The sequence below is a fragment of the Bombus affinis genome, unplaced genomic scaffold, assembly GCF_024516045.1.
Source record: "Bombus affinis isolate iyBomAffi1 unplaced genomic scaffold, iyBomAffi1.2 ctg00000380.1, whole genome shotgun sequence".
NCBI lineage: Eukaryota > Metazoa > Arthropoda > Insecta > Hymenoptera > Apidae > Bombus > Bombus affinis.
In genome coordinates this window covers 90,295-99,942 of record NW_026109053.1, presented here as the reverse complement: position 1 = coordinate 99,942, position 9,648 = coordinate 90,295, and the positions used below count along the sequence as shown (strand labels likewise).

The 9,648-nt window shown below is 35.2% G+C and overlaps 1 long non-coding RNA gene across 1 annotated transcript; it reads left to right on the top strand.

Annotated features, from left to right (window-relative positions):
• The first annotated feature begins 6,146 nt into the window (after window positions 1–6,146).
• LOC126927969 (uncharacterized) lies at window positions 6,147–7,598 on the top strand. Its single transcript, XR_007716105.1, has 2 exons — window positions 6,147–7,092; window positions 7,202–7,598. It is a non-coding gene; the product is annotated as an uncharacterized LOC126927969 (long non-coding RNA).
• The last annotated feature ends 2,050 nt before the right edge of the window (window positions 7,599–9,648 follow it).

Below are 9,648 nucleotides of genomic sequence, written 5' to 3'. Positions count from 1 at the left end.
TCCAATAGCATCGATTACGACGACGGTGAAATCCGAATAGAAATATATATCGCGTATCGCTTCAGTCTGACATGTCTTAAAATAGAATCACAATTTTTCGTTCTTAAATAAAAAAAAAAAAAAAAAATAAGAAAAAAGAAAAAAAAGTCTATAAAAATTATATGCAAATAAAATAGATAAATGGATAAATGGTTGTACAAATTTATAAAACAGATATTACAAATATACGTAAATAAATTATATATTTATAAGTTGTTTGTTTAAATATCTGTTTGTTTAAATAAATAAAAGGGATATTTACGACTTACAATGAACGTAGTCCTGTTTTTAGTTTTAAACAAAGCAAAAACGGATAACAACTTTTTAAAATGTAAAACTCAACGCAACAGTGGTTTGTTTTAATTAATCAATAACGTTCAAAGTTAATTAATTTAGAGTGGTTTGTACATTTTGTATGCTCGCCGTATTTTAACGTTTGATGTGTAACGTTTGATGTAGTACTTGATGCCCGAAAAATCGAAAAATAATTAAATTTGATCGTTTCGTCGAATTTACAAGTGTGTATATTCGTGTGAAATCCTATGTGCTTGTGTATGCTGATGTGAAAGGCGGTAATATATTTTTCTTTTTTCGATTATTGTTGTCAACTTTTGTGTGGAATAAATCAATTCCGTGAATAGAAGTGCAATCAATACAGCTTACTATGAAATGATAGCACAACAACAGTACATATCGCCATTGACGTCAGCTTCACAAAATTTCTCGAGTATCGAGGTCGTCCATTTGGGTTAAGAATTTATTTCCAAAATGCCACAAGCACGAATATCTTATGGAAATCCACTGTATTTCCACTGTAATTTTTAATAATCAGATTCCATATTGTATGCTACGATTCGAGGAAAATCCGCAGCTAATTATTATCTTTGCTGCCTTTAAATACCATAAATAGTCGTCCGTAAATTTTAAAAGATTTTCTGTGCCATACTTATATTGTGTATTTTAGTCTTAAGGTGCGGGTCGTGTTCAATTAATCGAAAGTGATGAAACTGTAATGGGTCACGATAGTCAAATATTAAAAATGGTCTCGTTGGCTACATTTAAAATCTTTACGAGATATATATGCATAGTACGTTGCTACTAGCAACGGGTAGCGATGAGCAATAGAGAACAGTACCTTCCTTATCTCGTCGTGATTATGTACATACCAGTAATGCACAGTACTCGTACTGAATATCTTACAACATCTACATAGATTTTCAGATTTGTTTCGAATATTACCAGCATAACCATGATAGTAGAATTCTGTTACAGTATTAATTCTATAGTGCCGTTATGCATAATACAGCCCTAAAATGTTTCTACAAATATACGAATATTTTCGTCAGCTACTATATTCCAACCATGGCTTATTATGAAAGGAAATATATAACGAAATTACTTGTTTTTTTAGACTAAATTAGTTTAATTTGAATAATTTTAGTAATTGTGTAGGATCGAACAACAACTTATCATTAGCTTCACTCGAGACTTGATTGCACGTAGCAACGTAATTGCGTTGGAACTGAGGGTAGAAAACAATGTCAACCGTTAGACGCGTCTGTCTGGCGAATGTGTAACGCGTGAATAATAGATGGCGGCAATCACGTGAACCCTACTTATAGCTGTTTCGGCTTATATCGTAGCATTCAACCTAGGGTAAAACGATAGGGATCATTAGAAGTTGAAAGGCCGGCTGATCAGCCTCATTTTGTTCCATTTTTTAATCAAGCGATGAATCGACAAATTGTACAGATTTCGATGGTTATCACAGTTCTCTGGGAATTTTCAAGCGCGGTTCGTCGAATTTAGTCGGATTGGCTACAGACTCTTTTACGAGCAGCTTGAAACTCGATCTAGTTTCGAGAAAATGAAAAATTCGTTTTATCTCTTTGCTTCCCTGTTCCTTCCTTCCTCTTTTTTTTTGCTTTTTACATTGCGTTAAGACCGGCTAAATAATATTGATTGCCATGGACGTTGGCTGGTTCAAAATCACTGACATCGACGATAACAAAAGTAAGTTTGATGATCATTTATCTGAGCCGGTGTTATTCGACTTGAGCTCTGCACATTTGTTAATATTATTCTAGTAGGGATGAGATACTACAAATTTTAAATAACTTCGATTAAAATTATATTATAAAAATTATATTACATTAACGTTTAGAAGTCAATAAAGTGGAAAGAATTACGCGAGATAATGTAAATATAAATTACATTACAAGGAAACAATACGGCTAGGTAATTTGAAACATTCTGGCTAAAATTGCATTCTTTCAAAGTTAGGACGTACAGTATTTACAAAGCAGATTAAGTATCAAATGGGGTACTTAAGAAAATTCATGTTATCATTCTTTAGTAAACATTTTCAGGTTATAGCCTTCTGCAAAAGCTGCTTTTCGTTACGTTAACGTATTCATTATTAATATTAATCATATTGTTCTTATCTCCTAGGGGCATAACAATCCATTTTTATATTGTGTTAAAGCTAAATTTCTATTATATTTTCGCAAAATTTTCTTTCGTTTTATAGAGAAATGATAGATACACAGCATTTTTTGTTTTATGTTATTTTATATTAAATTGGAGAAAGGTGGATCGCACATAATTGAATAAAATAATATAATGCAAAAAATATCGTACATCTATCATTTCTTTATAAACCGAAAGAAACTTTTGGAACAACCTAATATTTCTCTCCAACGACACTTCTACGATGTTAAAATATTTGATAAAAATATTTGATAAAAATATTAAGAAATTCTAATATTGATTTAAACGTATCGATTTATTTACTTTTCGCTGCCAGAAATTGTTAATTATGATTTCCACTTGAAAGCGTATTTCATATTATGAGGATAAATGATCAAATTCATCTCTAATATACACGTTAGAGAGTCATTTATAGCTGCAATCCTGTTTACCGCTCATATTCCTGGAACTCGATAATTCACTAGGCGATTGCTTTAACCGTGCAGAATACATCCATAAATAATTAATCGCCATTAATATTCCATCGACTTTTGAAAATCCCTGATGTGATCTATTTCACGTGATGAGAATACGTGTAAAGTGAGGTTATTGCTTGATTATCTTTAGTCGAATAAATCGAGTGATTCAAATTATAATGCGGAAGAAAGTCAAAACTATGTATATTATTTTTTTCAATTTTTATGTATCATTTGACGGAAGGAAATTTCGTAAGTAAGGTTCACCTTCTTTAATGTCAATGATTTTGACATATGTTATTAAGCTCCAAATTCTAAGCAATCTTCTATATATATATATATATATATATGTAGTATCTTAATGGGTCTTAGAGGAAAGGACAAGTAATGATGTTTTGATTTAATAAATAATGTTCGAAGCAACGAAATGATTACGATGCTGTCGTACGTCTTATTCTCATAGACGGCTTCCGACTTCCCGATTCACACTCTTCCGCTTCTACACTCGCTCGCTCTCGCTTCTCAAGTCACACTCTGCACACCTTTTGCATCCGTCTTCTCCGGCTTCTCAACTAACACTGCCTTTAGCGTCTCTTTGTCTTTTCCCGTCCTATCGGACACGTGTCCCGAAACGCCCGTGGCCAGAGTCACGCAGGCCCTTTCCACGAAACTATCCACTTAAAAAGAACCGACGACACATTGATGTACCCGACGATGCCGCGGCTCTCGCGGCATTGTTTATGGTTCGGCAGATATCTTAGGCCTTTTGTCCACGATACTACATATATAACATACGTATAATAGCCAAAGTTCAACTGCCAAGTATACGCAAAGCTTTTATTTTCAATTTATGCGACACCACTATGTTTCATGAATTTATTTGCTAACGGTATTGAAACAAATAACAAGCAGAGGACGAACTATCCGTGAACTGTTTTGCCAACGAGTACGCTTCCAATATTTTCTGTTTGAGAAAACACACTTGTTGCTGTTGCAACTCCAAATATTTTTACAGCCGACGTTTTTGCCATGAATCATCGGCTAACATATAAAATAGAGAAAAGCCATAGTTGATTGTAATGGAAATTTAGAAAACCTGAAACTCGATATAGAAGGGAAAAATAAAGGAAAGGAAGGGAGAGATAATTGGAAGCTTGGGGCCAGGTTTAATTCACTGAAACCGGGCTGCTTGTGTCATCACGAAACAGAATTGCCAGTACGTCATTTCTGTGCTCCCGTCCTCGTAAAAACGGTTTCACTCGTTAAGAAAAAACGAATAGGCGGTGAAGAGAGAAAAAAGCAGACAGAGAGCGCTTTTAAAAAGCTGACGAAGCGTGCGTTGCCACAACGAGACACACGGTGCTATTTGTCGTTTTAAATTGCGCCGCAACTTGTTTTTCAGATCTTTGCTAGAGACACGTGAAAACACGTTGGAAGTATATTTCTTGTTTTTGTGGAATTTAGCTGGAAAATAAAAAATAACGTAAAACATGTACTTACGACTTACAGAGTAATTGAATGTATACACTATAATAACCAGCGATTTAAGGCTTTAAAAGATCGAAAAAAAAGAAAAGAAAAGAAGAAAGATAATATGTTGTGGCAGTCTAACTCGATCTAAGGAAATAGAGAGGGAGGGGGTTGGGGGGGGGGCAAAGCTTGTTAATCTGGAAAGAATACAAGCATCAATTTCAAGCACTTATAGAGAATCAAGCGGGCTTGTTAAGGTCGTAAGTTGGACAATTATCCCGTGTTAGGTTCAATCAGCTTAGTCCTACACAAAATTGATCGAATCATGTGAAAACAAATGTATTCTGATTTTTGTCGCAGATATTTCTGGTCTACGCACTCCAGTGCCCACAAAGCAGTTATTGAAACAGCTGATTTTCGCCTATTCTAGAGCGACAACATCCCCTGATCTTTTACAACCATGAAGGACCTGTACTCGAAAATACTTGCAATTCTCATCTGCTTGCAGGTTATTTTCGTCACTTTCTTCCCGTCAGGGGCTGGTAAGTTGATACTGATTAATTATACCATCGAAATTCTATATAATGGCTACAAAAAATATTTGCATCATTACCCTCATTTCCTAACGAAGCGCGTTTTTTTACCAAGTTTTATATTTCATTTCATAGTATCAAATCTCTGTAGTTACACGAAAGTATTAAATGATAGGAAACTTGATATACACGAATTTAATTAATTAATAAGTTAGTCGATATACAGCCATTATTATTTCATGTGAAATATTACAACGTCAAAAACTTAACGTTCTTGTACGTACAGTATTAATCACAAATTGTAAGAATGTTTACTGATAAGCAAAATAGATAATATGGAAAACGCAGACCTATGGAAAGAGAATTCCTGACATTAGACAGGAATACGCGATTGCACGAAATATTTTATGGTATGTCTGACATGGAGAATATATGCGGCGAAGTACGAAAAATTCATCCTGAGATATGTATACGACCTACGCGGTACGGGACGTGTTATAAATGGTTTTCGCCACTCAGCCGTATTTGAATTTGTGAACACGATCGAACAAATGACGCGACAATTATTAATTGCCGTCTCTGCCTTAGTAACGATTCGCGTTGGAACGAGGTCGAATCGTTCCGATTCCACGCGCGATTAACAAATAATTACAGTGGACATCAATTACTTGGATGACCTTCGTCATTTCAGCTTAAAACGATTAATTTGATCAAACCAACCAATTATTTCAATTAATACAATCTGCACTTTAAATTCGCACGTCTTGTGTATACACACCGGGCCAGAGAAAAGTTTTCATTCGTTCGAGTAGAACCTTCGTAGTCCTTGAGGACGCGTGTCGCTTCTCGTGCACCTAAAGTTTCGCTCAAATTAACCGATTTATTTGAATTCGAGCGAGTGAAAACCTCTTTGTCACCGTGAGTTTGTTACTTAATTGATACTCTTAGATGCCCTTTGCTTTCAATCTCTTACATCCATTCTTAATTAGTCAAGTCGTTTGACTTTTGACAAGTATTTTGAAACCATTTTACTAACACGAACCTACTTTTTTACTTGAGATTATCCGCTATTTTTATTCAAATGTATATGTACGTATATACACTTTTGAATTTTAAACGAACCTTCTATTATACCTATATCCTTTAAGTGCCGTTTTAAGTTTCAAGAGACTTTAACTCGGATAGCTCGACTTGGAGTTCTAACGTATACTGTAAAGCACACTTGCGAAGTAAAACAGCAAACACGATATAAAAACTTTTTGCCCATGTAAGAAATCGAATAACCTATTTCAACGGTGCTTTAATCTCATCGATGAAGCATCGATGCAACGAAGGAGCATCGTGATAGCCGCAATGCGGATCCGTTGAACAAAAATTTCCTGGTACGGTCGTTTTCGTAATGTTATTAACCGTTTTAGTGTCGGATGTTTCAAGACTCCGTATCGGTTTGTGCTGTGCAGCGCGATAGCGCTTCGTTTATTTATTTGCGAGTAGTACCGATCGACGCGATCGCGCTGCCCTTTTTCATCCTGTTTTTTTCATCGAAATATACCGTTCGACGTGCTCGCGCTTCATTTCATCGGTTATACTGGAAGCGTTACAACAAACACTCAAAAGTTTGCGAAATATTTATGCTCTGCGTTTCGTTTGTGTGATAACATTCTATAATGCAGGATTTGGTTTTCCGATTCAAGAGGTAATTTTTTATATTGGTTTTTTTTTTTATTTGGTTTATGATTATTTGAAAAACGAGTAATTACGAGAGGAAACTCTGATATGACTCGCGACGAGCACGCTTGAGCGCGTTGCGAATTAATGATCGTGACCATACATCGTGGCACAATTTACCACGGTACGCGAATAGAGTGATCACGCTGCGTGGCGTTAAAACGGTTAGCGTAACTGCGCGTACGATTGTCGAGTGACAAAGATATTGACGCTGGTAATCGTTTTCAGTGCATTTAGGAGGAAACTGTACTGATTTCGAAGGACGATCTGTCTTACATGGACAGATGTATGTGCCGGGACCTTGGATTTGCATACACTGCATATGTTACAATTCGAAGTCAACATCTTGCGGGCGTCTCCGCTGTTCAATTCCTGCGGTAAGTATATGCTCATTCTAAGAGCAACCAGCTTAACACAACCATGAGAAACTAAAGTACACCGTTAACGCTTGCATGCTGGTCGTTAAAACACATGCTGCGCGAATAGGGTACACAGCGATTCATTTAACTCGCCTTGAATTAGTTTTAGAAAGACAAACATGGACAGGGATAATTTTTGTCACGAGTCGTTTAATTTATTCGTTCATTAGAACGAATTAATTTACACCTGCTGAGATCGCGATTGATGCGACAAATTCGAAATCTTGTTCCATATAAATATTTTTAAACAAGCACGTCGTAAGCTTTGTATATTTTTTAATCGCAACGAAACTGTTCAGAGAAATGCTGAAATTATTAATTATAAAAGGAGATTTCTACGCATCGTTGTAAAAGTGTCAGGGAAAATATTCGTGAAACAGTTACGTTGTTACAAGTTCTACAAGAAGAAATATCGAAAATCACGTTCCACTTATTCAGTTGCACGTGTAAAAGGTATCTTGCGTTCGCGCAAAAAATCTCTGAAGGATACATGCTTTATAATAATTGGAGTGTCGAAGTTGTTACACGGATCGGCGTACACGTACCTTTTAATGAAACTAGGTTACTCATTCGTTATTCGTTCCTAATTTTCAGCTTCACGATTTTTACGCAATAAAATTTTATACACCTGTTCGGTTTATAAATGATTCAATTCAAATTTAACAGAATTAAAGTTGAAATAATCATTTGTACTTCATTAAAAGGTTCTTTCAGCATCTCGTTTCAATATTTTTATTGGTAATATTTTGTTGATCGTTATATTTAAATGGAGTTTTTCAAAGGAGAGACATTTTAAGGTAGGAAATGGACATACATTTATAATAAGAATTCAGAAGAAAAAATATTTCATACAGAAAGAAATATTCCGTATGTATAAATAACTACGCTATGAATTTTATATGTATCGGATATTCCTTCTGGTTAATGTATCTGATGTTTTTTCACGCGAGATAGCGTATATTTGCATCTATATGTCTCTTCGTTTCTCAGTAGTAAAACTTAGCATTCATGCGGCTGATAAGTAGTTACGCACTGACAACGAGAAACATAAAATGAGTAAGAAGCATGAGACATTCTATAGGAAAAATAAACTTGTTTTTATCTTTCATTGCATATTCGTCAGAATATTGTTAATAAATATTTAAGTTAAGATTTCAGTTGAAATAAATACATAGGATTAGACATTTATTTATATATATATCTATGAACGCATTTGACATAAAATTTTGATAACGACTAAAATTATATATTATGATATTAAATTAATTTAGTGAGAATAAAAAACTAATTTTTTTAAACAAGATTTTGTATAAAGTTATATTTATTAGGAAAAGTTCGTTCATCCCTTTATAATATGATAGGATTAGACTCATAGCTGTGTAAATCATTTCATGGAATAGTATATGTGTGCGTGTGTGTTCTAAGTTTTTACTATAAAAATGCTAAATGTACTAGGAGACGTTTTTAAAAATTCATACATTTTTCTTCATCAAACATATCAATCGTTATATTGAAAAGTTAATTATCTATTATTTGTTTCGAGCTGCACATTGATTGAGACATTCCTGTTGGTTATAATTGCGAATTTAACGCAACGAAGTTGTTTGAATCCCTTGCGAGCATGTAAATATATCGTCGAATTAATAGGTCAATTACTTGAGGTTGGAATTGAAAGAAAGAGAAAGGTGGAGGAGAAGTCTTGCGTTTGAATGCGGGACACTTTTAAAGCCCACAGTTCGCTGAAATTGCCAGAGAATTCAATTAAATGGCAAATTAAACCATTGAACTGAATCTGTTTCCAATCGCGAGCTTAGAAGTTCTATCCTTTGAATTTTTATATCAGTCAACTTTCTTTTTGTACGTACGGTAACGAATACAATTCATGAATTAATGAAGTATGTAATTGGATGAAAGTTCTTCTTCCTGGATTCAGTTTAGACTAAGAAAAATTATATAATAACGAAATTATCAACTTAAAATTGATAGAGTGTATAGTTTTTTTTCTTTTTTTTTTTTTTTGCGTGAGGAGGGGAAAATGCTGTTACGCATACCCAGTGATCCGCATCACTGGGTTATGTGGGACTCGGGCGGATGTTGTTGCCATACCCACTAAAAACCCCTCCTCCTTTTTCCTTTGCTTTGAGGACAGACAACCCCGGTAAAACCTGTCGGCAGTCATCAGGGTTGTCCTTTCATGCCCCGTTGTATCTTCTTCGTCGGGCAGCTATTCTGTATATTCAGTATTGCTCTCGTCATCTTCTCAGCTAGTTCAGAATACTGGGCTGATCTCCTTCTGTGGTTCTTTGTTGTCTTGTATCTCTGCCTTCACTGCTCCGCGTAGTTGTTGTTGCTCTCGTTCTCCTCCTTGCCTCCTTCAAGGCCTTCGCTGTCACCCTCCTGTGAGACATGACGGTCTTGCGAAATTGCCTGAATTTATCCCAGCTCTCGTTCTTGGCGGTCACCGTGGCGATCAGATTGTCCACGTCTATCTTCTCGCCAAGAGCGTTCTCCAGC